We start from the raw sequence: 10,503 nt of genomic DNA, 5'->3' as shown, positions 1-10,503 counted from the left end.
TGTGATGTCATTGTGTCACACCTGTGCATGCGCAGATGCCCTCCCAACGCGGCTTGGAGTATGAGAATAGGTTGAGGGGCAGGGTTGGGTAGAACAGGGCATGACTTGGGTGGAATGGGGAGGGAAAGGCTGGGTGGAACTGGGAGGGCCTGGGGGTGGGGTCATGGGTTCCGATTTTACAATCCTAAATCCTAAAATTTGGTAAAACCTACTTCTCATTATCAGTTATACCTGGGTGAGACTCCTCCACTACCAGGTCCTTCAGCTTGACCCGTCTTCAGGACCTGGAGGCACATCCTAGAGTGTCCCCTAGTGGTGACACTTTGAATATCTTCAGGTTGTGCTCATAAGTCAAGGTGTTGAAGTCTGGGTGACCACCTAGAATCTCTTAAACGTTGTTACTGGAAAAATAACATAAACGGCACCATTCTTACTCTTGCATTTATTACTGTAGCTCAGCTTGTTCTATTGTACCTCTATATATCTACAGGTCACCTAGGCAGACAAAGTACCCACATACAATTGCCATGGATCTATGCCTTTGTCAACCATTCCCCCCCTCCTCTAATTCTTGGTTTGTTTTTTTTTTTTTTACTCTAGGCTAGGTGCTCTTACTAAAGTCTTTTGAGCACATTCTGAGAAGTGCCTTGCTCTGCCATGTGACTCGAGCTTCCGTTATTTCCTTCCGCTAGATCTAAATAAATCTGTTGAGAGGGGGGTGGGGAGGAAAGCAAGCAAGCAAGACATCGCTTTTCTGAGAAACACATCGAAAGGGGGGAGCGTAAGGACACGCGTGCTAAGCCACTTTCGCAGCCCCACCATGAGCCGCGCGCTCCTGGAAGCTCTGTGCGCTCTTCCCAGCGGTAAGTAGTGTTTCGTAGACCTTTGCGGACGCCAATGTGGGCGACGGATACTACTACTAAGAAAACCCCTACCGTGTGTAGAGCCACAGCTTAGTGGCTTTGGCGGTGCAAAGCAACCAGCTGTAGCAATGGTTGTGGCTCGGGGGGGGGGGGGAGGGGGAATCTATGTATCTCAGTTTGTGAGACGAATAAGATGCTAGAATCAACTGCGGAAATGACTGTGATATTGATGTTAGAGGTTTCTGTTTACTTGATTATAATGCTTAATTCAAAATGAAGATGTATTTTCAGCAAAGAGTGATACCTTTTATTGTACCGGCCTAATAAGATAAATGAAACTTTGAAGCTCAATGGGGGGTCCTAGATTGGGTTCTTTTGTTTTACACAGTGTTAAGAAATTGAATGCACACATTGGGAATATTCTAAAATAACTTTTTTTTCTCTCTAGTATGGGGGTAATTCTACAACTGGGGCACCTCCATTTAGATGCACAAAGGAATATGACACCTGGGTGCCCATATTCCAGTACAGAATATTCAACACTACTGCGGTCATAGGAACCAACTTTCCAAAATGATTTGGAGTGCTAAAGCCAATGGAAACTACCTCTTATTGGATACAGTCAAGTAATTTGTTCACTATTGGTGATGCTCAAGTACCCACAGAGCTGGCTCCTATGCTGAGGGTTGTATGAGTGAAGTGGTCTCACAGGTGTAAGGACGGTAGGGAGATTAAAAAATTTTTATCTTCTCTTTTTGGCCATGCTGCAGTGGGTTGGGTTGGGTTGGGTGGGAAGGGGTGGGGAATATAGAGAGTACAATGCCAACTTGGTATGGTCCTGAGAATACTAGTGTCGTTTGGTTTCAGCATGCCTAACACTTATGTGCCCGAAGTTACACCAAAAATAGAGCTAGTGTAAGTACAGGGTCCCAAATGTGGCAAAAGTGCACATAAAGTAATGTATTCTGTAAATTATGTATGCAACTGGGAGCCTTGCCCATGTCCTGCCATGCTCTGTCTGCCTTTGTGTACACCTCCTATGCATTTATGCAGTAAGTAAATTTTATATTTGCCATAACAGAATAAAGCTTAGGAGTGCTGCTGGCATGTTTCAGAGTAAATTTGCATGTATAAAATTACTAGTATTCTAGAATTGTGCATCACAACCTTTTGGAAAGAGCAGACATCTTAATTGAAGTAAACCTATTAGGTGTATACCCCCCTTTGTTCATGAACAGGTTACTGAAGCAATGATATTACTAACCAGTAACATTTTCTTTTTAGTTCAAATGGGTATTAAAACATGCCATCTACTGATAGCAATAACTGTGTGAAAATGAGATATTTCCCTTTTTTATTAACTGCAACTGCCAGCTTGTATAAGTGCCTAACCCTCAGTAAGCCTGGTTCTAAGCGAGAGGTAGAGGATCATCAATAAAGTTTCTGGCAGGCCCACCCTTAGCTCATTTCTTTACTTATAGCAACCTGTGAACTACTGTCTGCCTCTGGCACAGGACATTACTTGTCTTTGATAGGATTTTTCTGCCTTCTTTTTTCTTTTTTTCTCTTCCAGGTGTAAGTTCTTCTCCACAGTCACCAAAGCTCCTGCTCAGGTTACAACTTCTGTCTCTGTGGAGACAGAAAATATTACTTAGGCAGAGGGAGTAGTTCCATGTACAAGCTGTCTTCAGCTTTGAATCCCTCATGAAGGAAGTAAAAGAACTGAGAGAGGAGCTGGCAAGATTGAGAAGCATCCGTGAGAATGAGAGGTACATTGATGAAATGGTTCATGAGGTGTCAAAGATTTCCAGTAGTGGGGAAGAAGAGGCTGTGCTGAGGGAAGACAGCTGGACTCAAATTACAGAACACTGCAAGATTGGTACTATTACTACCCCCGACCTTGAACTGAAGAACCAGTATGTTGTCCTGGAAGGGGAGGAGATGAGAGCATCCCAAGGAAAGGAAGGACCAGAGCTTGAAATCCCAAAAAGTACTGAATCCATGACCACTAGGAGGCGTAAGGTAGTGGTAGTTGGTGATTCCATTATGAAGGGTACAGAAGCGTCCAGACATGATGTCATGAGAGGTATACTTTCTGCCTGGTGCCAAAATCCAAGATGTTACCGAGAGCTTGCCGAGACTCATCAAGCCTGCTGACTACTATTCAATGCTGCTCATCCACACTGGCACTAACGATACTGCCAGGTATCCCTGCGAACGTGCCAAAAGTGACTTTGTGGCTCGGGGAGAGAAGATAAAGCAGGTGGTATTCTCATCCATCCTCCCTGTCGAGGGTAAAGGCCAGGGCAGAGAAGCTCGCATCCTGGAGATGAATGCGTGGCTACATGGGTGGTGTCGTCAAAAGGTTTTTGGCTTCCTGGACCATGGGATGATCTTCCAAGGGCTGCTGAGCAGGAATGGTATATATCTAATCAAAGAAGGGAAGAAGTGTCTTCGCCAGCAGGCTGGCTAATCTATTAAAGAGGGCTTTAAACTAGAAGTTATGGGGCAGGGTGATCAAAGCTCCCAGGTAAGTATAGGCCCTTAGGTAAGTAAATCACTGAATACCTCTCAAACTTTCTCGAGCCGGGACACACTAAAGCAGTGGTCTCAAACTCAAACCCTTTGCGGGGCCACATTTTGGATTTGTAGGTACTTGGAGGGCCGCAGAAAAAAATAGTTAATGTCTTATCAAAGAAATGACAATTTTGCATGAGGTTAAACTCTTTATAGTTTATAAAACTTTCCTTTAACAGTTTTACCTTATGCAAAATTGTCATTTCTTTAATAAGACATTAACAATTTTTTCTGCGGTCCTCCAAGTACTCTATTTTTTCTGCAGCACTCACATTTAAAGTTTAATATCTTTTCTTTCTCAAAATTGGCACATTTCTATTACTAAATTGAAAATAAAATCATTTTCCTACCTTTGTTTGGTAATTTCATCAGTCTCTGGTTGCACTTTATTCTTCTGACTGTGCATCCAATATTTCTTCTCTTCTTTCAGCCTCCTGTATGCTTCCTCTCCTCCAGACCTTATTCCCTCCCCCAACTTTTTCTTTCTTTTTCTATGTCTGTCTTTCTCTGATTCCTTGTCCCATTTTTTGCTTTGTTTCTGGCTCCTTGTCCCCCCCCTTCTTTCTTTTTTCCTTCCTGCCCTCCCCCATGCCACCCCCGCCGGGGAATAGGCTGCTGCTGCTGCCACCATCGGGAACAGGAAAAGATCTCCATGGGGCCGACCAACTCTTGCCGCCCGACGTCAATTCTAACGTCGGATAGGTCGTTCCGGGCAGCCAGGCAGCGATTGGCCGCCAGACTGTCAGAATTGAGGTTGGGCGGCGAGAGAAGCAGAGAGATGAAAGAGCATGGTGCCGGCGGTGAGAAGGGAAGGGAAGCAGTTGGGCACCCCTGCTCTAGAGGAGCCGTGAGCCGCACTAGGAAGAACAGTGGAGGGTGACCAGCTGTGCGGAGCGCCCCCCCCTTGGTACGCCACTGGAGCAGCAGCATGTCTGGCCGGCTCATTCCATTCAAAGCCACGGGTGGTGGCTCCTTGCAAGATCCGTGCCTGCATCTGAAGCCTCTCTGATGTTGTGATGTCAGAGAGGCTTCCGATGCAGGAGCAAATAGCGCAAGGAGCCGCCAACCCGCGGCTTTGAACGGAACGAACCGGCCAGACCTGCTGCTGCTCCAAAAGGAAGGAATTATCCAGTCCAGACCGCGGGCCGCAAAAAAAACTTGGAGAGCCACATGTGGCCCGCGGGCCATGTGTTTGAGACCGCTGCACTAAAGGTAGTGGCAACAGCTCAAGGCATCCAGAAGTACACGGACGTCGCCGTGATGACATCACGTGCATGCATGATATCATCACGTTGACATCCATGCGCAGAGGCCCTCACGACAGACCCTGAAATGCCATTAGGATGTGCCAGCAGGGAAGTCTAACAAATATCAACTGAGTACCCCCAACCACAGACTTCCCAAGCTCCACCCTAGACCCATCCAAGCTCTTCCCCAGATCCCACCCCCTTTACTAATTATAATGCAATTTTTACCATTCATTTTTCATATACACACAATATACACTGATATATTTCAATTGAAAATAAAATCATTTTCCCTACCTTTGTTGTCTGGTGACTATTTTTCTGTGCTTTTAACTATGTTTCCAGTGCCTTCTTATCCATTGACTGTTTTTCTCTCCGTCTTCACTTTCTGCCTTGCATCCATCTTTGGCATTAAGTTAACATTCAATTTTTAAATTTGTCTTCTCAAAATCTACTTTTCCAGGTCTTACCTTCCCTTCCTATCTCTCTCTCTTTCCCTCCCTATTTCCATGGTCTGACATAAGAATTGCCGCTGCTAGGTCAGACCAGTGGTCCATCGTGCCCAGCAGTCTACTAACGCGGCGGCCCTTAGGTCAAAGACTAGTGCCCTAACTGAGACTAGCTTTACCTGTGTACGTTTTAGTTCAGCATGAACTAGAGGGATTCCCCTATAACAGCCTCCGGAAGAGCGTTCCAGTTTTCCACCACTCTCTGGGTGAAGAAGAACTTCCTTACTTTGTACGGAATCTATCCCCTTTTAACTTTAGAGAGTGCCCTTTTGTTCTCTGTACCTTGGAGAGGGTGAACAACCTGTCTCTATCTACTAAGTCTATTCCCTTCATTATCTTGAATGTTTCGATCATGTCCCCTCTTAGCCTCCTCTTTTCAAGGGAGAAGAGGCCCAGTTTCTCTAATCTCTCACTATACTGCAACTCCAGCCCCTTAACCATTTTAGTCGCTCTTCTCTGGACCTTTTGAGTAGTACCGTGTCTTCTTCATGTACGGTGACCAGTGCTGGCTGCAGTATACCAGGAGGGGGTGTACCATGGCCTAGTACAGTGGCACGATAACCTTCTCCGATCTGCTTGTGATCCCCTTCTTAATCATTCCTAACATTCTGTTCGCCCTTTTGGCAGCCGCCGCACATTGCGCGGACGGCTTCATCGACTTGTCAACCAGTACTCACAGGTCTCTTTCCTATGGGGTCTCTCCGAGTACCGCACCAGACATCTCTCTCCTTCCTTTCCCCTCGCTCCCAGTTTGGCATCTCTCTCTACTACTACTAATATTATTATTTCTATAGCACTACCAGACTCCCCTCCTTCCCTTCCATTCCCTGGTCTGATATTTCTTCCTTCCTTTAGTCATCTCTCCCCCCCCCCCAGTGTAACATTTCTCTTTCCCTTCCAACTTTCTGGCCCCTGCAGTCCATCTCCTCTCCCTTCCCTTCCTCCTTTCTGGCCCCCCTCCCAGTCCAACATTTCTCCCTCCTTTCCACCAGTCTAACATTTTTTTCTCTCTTCCTCCTGCATGCTTATCCTCTGGTCCTCCTTCCCTCCCCTAACCAACATCTCTCTCTCTCCTTCCATGAGTCCAACTTTTCACTCTCTGCCCTCTCCCCCTTCCTCCCCCCCCGAGTGTGACATTTCTCCTTCCCTCCTTTCTGTCCTCCCTATCCATCTTGCCCTACATCAGTGCAACCCTTTCTGCCTCCTCCATACTTTTTCTCTTTCTCTCCTTGCCTCTTCCCTCGAATGACATCCTTCCTTCCCACTCCCCACCCCATGCACCATTTCTCCCTCTCCTCCACCCCATGCGTATTTCTCCCTCTCTCATCACTCACTCCTCCTGTAACAATTTTCCTTCCTTCCCTCCCCCCAACCCCACTCACAGCTAATATGCTCTTTCCCCATCCACCATCTCACCCTCCCCTCCAGTGTGTAGCATCTTTCCTTTCCCTCCCCTTCTGCCAGGTCCAGCAGCACCTCTTCTCCCTTCATCCTCTCCCTTCCTTTTCCCTCCTCCCCTGCCAAGCAGTACTTCTCCTGTCTAGTGGCAGCTCAGTGTGCTTTTAACTTGGCCAGAGAGCTGCCGCGAGGATTAATTTGGATGCGGTTTTCATCAACAGCCTCGGGGCCTTTGCTAGGCTGGCCCATTACAATGATGCAACTTCCTCTTTCGAAAGGCCCCGAGGCTGTTGATGAAAACCGTTGCTCTTCCGGGGGTGCGGAGAAGATGCGGAAGGCAGGAATCCAGGGAGATATGCGGCAAGAGGCAAGTCATCTGGTCGGCGCTTCTCTTCTTCTTCTAGTTCAAGTTCAAGTTCAGGTTTATTTTGATAAATCGCCTATATAAAACTTTCTAGGCGATGTACAATAAAATACAAGTTATAAAAACATATTATCATATTAGTAATATAAGACATCCAAAACATCAACATAAACAATTGTTAATTAAATTAAATAAAATGAAGAGAATTTCTCTTTACCTAACACTTAACAAAACATAACAAGGGGAAGGAGGGAAAGGATTACAATGTTTCTCTTAATAAAGGAAAGAACATAAGGAGGGGAAAGACAATATAAAAGAGGGAGAAAAGGAAGGAAGTTAAACATTAAAAACATCATTAAATAAAAAAGGAAGGAAATTAATCATTAAAAGCATCATTAAATAAAGTTTTCAGCAATTTTTTAAAAGAAATAAGATCTTTTTCCTTTCTGATAAAAAGAGGCAGGGTGTTCCAGAGTTGGGGAGCTAGTACAGAGAACATATCATTTCTCCTTGTTCCAACAATTTTTAGCGAAGGGACCGATAATAAGTCTTGCTGGGAAGATCGAAGGAGGCGAGTTGTACAGTAAGGGGTTATCATTCTAGATATGAATAATGGCGTATTGAACAATAGTACCTTGAAAACTAAGAAAGCTATTTTAAATGTTATCCGATGATTAATGGGTAGCCAGTGCGACTTGATAAGAAGAGGAGTAACATGATCGTATTTTTTTCCTTTGTGTATAAGTTTTATGGCAGTGTTTTGGATTATTTGAAGTCTTTTCTTTTCTTTTTGAGATATGTTATACAATAAAGAATTACAATAGTCTAATTTTGAAATTATCATAGAGTGAATCAGAATATTAATAGATTTTGGTTCTAGAAAAGATGAAATTGATCGTATTAGGCGTAATTTATAGAAACAGGATTTTACCGTTTGACTTATGTGATCGTGGAAAGATAGATTCGTGTCAATGATTACACCTAGAATTTTTATAGATGATACAGATTCTATTGGATTATTTTCAAGCATAAATGATGATTTAGATGTGATGTCATTTTTCCATGTAAATAACATAGTTTGTGTTTTTTTAATGTTTAATGAAAGTTTATTGTTGTAAAGCCAGTTTTTTATTATATCAAGTTTAGTATTAATTTCTGTAATTTCATTATCGTTCTCTGGGTCAATTGGGTGAAGGAGTTGAATGTCATCAGCATAGGAGAATGAAGTAAAGCCCAGTGATTGACAGATAGTAAGTAGAGGTGAGAGAAAGATATTGAATAAAAGAGGAGAAAGAATAGAACCCTGAGGTATCCCAAAAGGCAAGGTGTAAGAAGTAGAATGATCTTCTTTCATTATAACAGTTGAGAGTCGATTAGAGAGAAAAGATTTAAACCAGTCCAGTACCTGCCCTCCGACACCTATAGATTCCAGACGATGGATTAGAATAGCGTGATCTATAGTATCAAAAGCCGCTGAGAGATCCAGGGAAAAAAGTGCAACCGATTTATGGTGATCTAAATAGTAATGAATAGTATTGACAAGGCCTAGCAGTGAGTATTCTGTGTTATGGTGTTTCCGAAAGCCAGTCTGGTTAGGATGTAATACGTTTGATGTCTCAACAAAATCCGATAATTGTTCAAAGACTAGTTTTTCCGTGACTTTAGCTAAAAATGGCAAATTTGAAATTGGGCGATAGTTGGCTACGTCATTACGGTCAGCATTATATTTCTTCAGAATTGGAGTAACAATAGCTTTTTTCCAATTAAGAGGAACTGTAGATGAAAGAAAACTATTTTTAATAAGCGAGAGTATGGAAGGACCAAAACAACAGATAAATTTTTTTAAATAAAATGGGGAGATTAGTTCTGTTCGAGAGTTTTTTAATCTAATTCTTTGAAAGACCCCTTCTAATTCGGCACACTTGGAATCTCAGGAGGCACACTAGTGTTCCGCGGCACACAGTTTGCGATACACTACTCTACACGGATGGGAAAAGGGGGCAATGTCTGGAAAGCAGTATATACTAATGCTAGAAGTATGGGAAACAAGATTCTAGATTTAGAAGCTCTGATGGAAAAAAAGGAGTTGGATATAGTGGCGTTCATAGAGACATGGTTCACAGAAAACCATGACTGGGATATAGTTATACCGGGTTATAATCTGTTCAGGAAAGACAGGGTAGGAAGAAAAGGAGGAGGAGGAGTGTTATATGTTAAAGAAGTTTCAAGTTTATTATAAATTTGATTGATCGCTTATTCAAAATTCTAAGCGATGAACATCTCAGTAAAATTAAGAGGGCAACAAAACAAACAGAGAACTAAACCTTACAAAACATATCGAAGACTAACTTTACAAACATAATAAAACACGAGGAAACATATTAAACAAACAAAAAAGACCTGAGAGAGAAAGTATATAAATCATATAGATTCACAACTAATCAAATACATTAAATCGAGAGAATCCACTATTCCAAAATTACAATATGAATTCATTCAAATGATTCAATAATTCAATAATATCATTATCCCAGGACAAGCAGGCAGCAAATTCTCAACATGTGGGTGACGTCACCAACGGAGCTCCGCAGTGGACAGCCTTGCAAGCAGACTTGCTTGAAGATCTTTTAAGAGCTTACGAGTGCTGCACCGCGCATGCGCAAGTGCCTTCCCGCCCGAGTTAGGGCACGCGTCTCCTATGAGGTACCTCAATTCAACGTTTTCCGTGGAGCCGAGAAGTCTTGTTCATTTCAGCTCTGCACCTCTTCGTTGCCTTCTCGCACCGTGGCTTTGTTATTTTCTTTCAGTCGCTGTGCCTGTGCGTATTATATCTTTTTTCTTTAAAAATAAAAAGTTTTTATTTTGCCTTTTTTCGGCCGGCAGCCTTTGGGCCTAGGCCAGGCCCCTGAACCTTGTTCCTTCGCTAGTCTCTCTTTTTTTCTTTGTCCCGGCCTCTTACCGGGTTCAAAAAGTGTAGCCAGCGTGGCAGGGTAATTTCAATCACCGACCCTCATCGTTGGTGTATTGTTTGCCTGGGTCCCGAACATTGACCCGACACTTGTTCGCGCTGTGCTACCCTTCAACCTTGAGCCCTTCACAGATGCCGTGCTAAAATTCTTCAACTATTTGGCACTATGGAGCAGTCTGCTGAGAGAGTCTTGACCTCGACTTCGACTTCCAAACCTCGACCCCGACATCCATGGTTGCCTTGACCAAGGCCTCGAGCTCGACAACTTCGGCCTCGAAGGCCTCGGCTGCAGTCCCTTTAAGTCTTCATCTGTGGGTAAGTCTCCTGTTTCTCCTTCAGGTACCCTTCCTAAGAAGCCTCCAGAGTCTCAGGCATCCCAGGCCGTGCCTATGATCCTGCCAGCCTCTAAGAGACCTCCAGCTAAGTGTGCCTCCAAACATAGGGAATACTCATCCTCGGGGTCGCCCTCTTTGGAGTGCACTGCTGCACCTTCGAGACCTGATCCTTTTGTCTCGGTGCCTATGTTCGAGGACATGTTGAAAGCCATTTTGACCACTCAGATTTCCTTGGTCATGGC

The 10,503-nt window shown here is 43.9% G+C and overlaps 1 protein-coding gene across 3 annotated transcripts in view; it reads left to right on the top strand.

The window, feature by feature from the left end:
* The first annotated feature begins 331 nt into the window (after window positions 1-331).
* Window positions 332-10,503, top strand: part of NRROS (negative regulator of reactive oxygen species) — a 144,240-nt gene continuing 134,068 nt past the window's right edge. Inside the window, exons 1-3 of one of the 3 annotated variants that reach the window (XM_033958993.1) lie at window positions 332-356; window positions 601-863; window positions 1,312-1,585. The gene's annotated coding sequence lies outside the window, so the exon portion shown is untranslated. The remainder of the gene's footprint in view (window positions 357-600; window positions 864-1,311; window positions 1,586-10,503) is intronic. The other 2 variants (XM_033958992.1, XM_033958994.1) reach the window with 2 other exon arrangements.

The sequence above is a fragment of the Geotrypetes seraphini genome, chromosome 9 (genome assembly GCF_902459505.1).
Source record: "Geotrypetes seraphini chromosome 9, aGeoSer1.1, whole genome shotgun sequence".
NCBI classification, from domain to species: Eukaryota; Metazoa; Chordata; class Amphibia; order Gymnophiona; family Dermophiidae; genus Geotrypetes; species Geotrypetes seraphini.
This window is presented reverse-complemented; position numbering and strand designations above follow the sequence as displayed.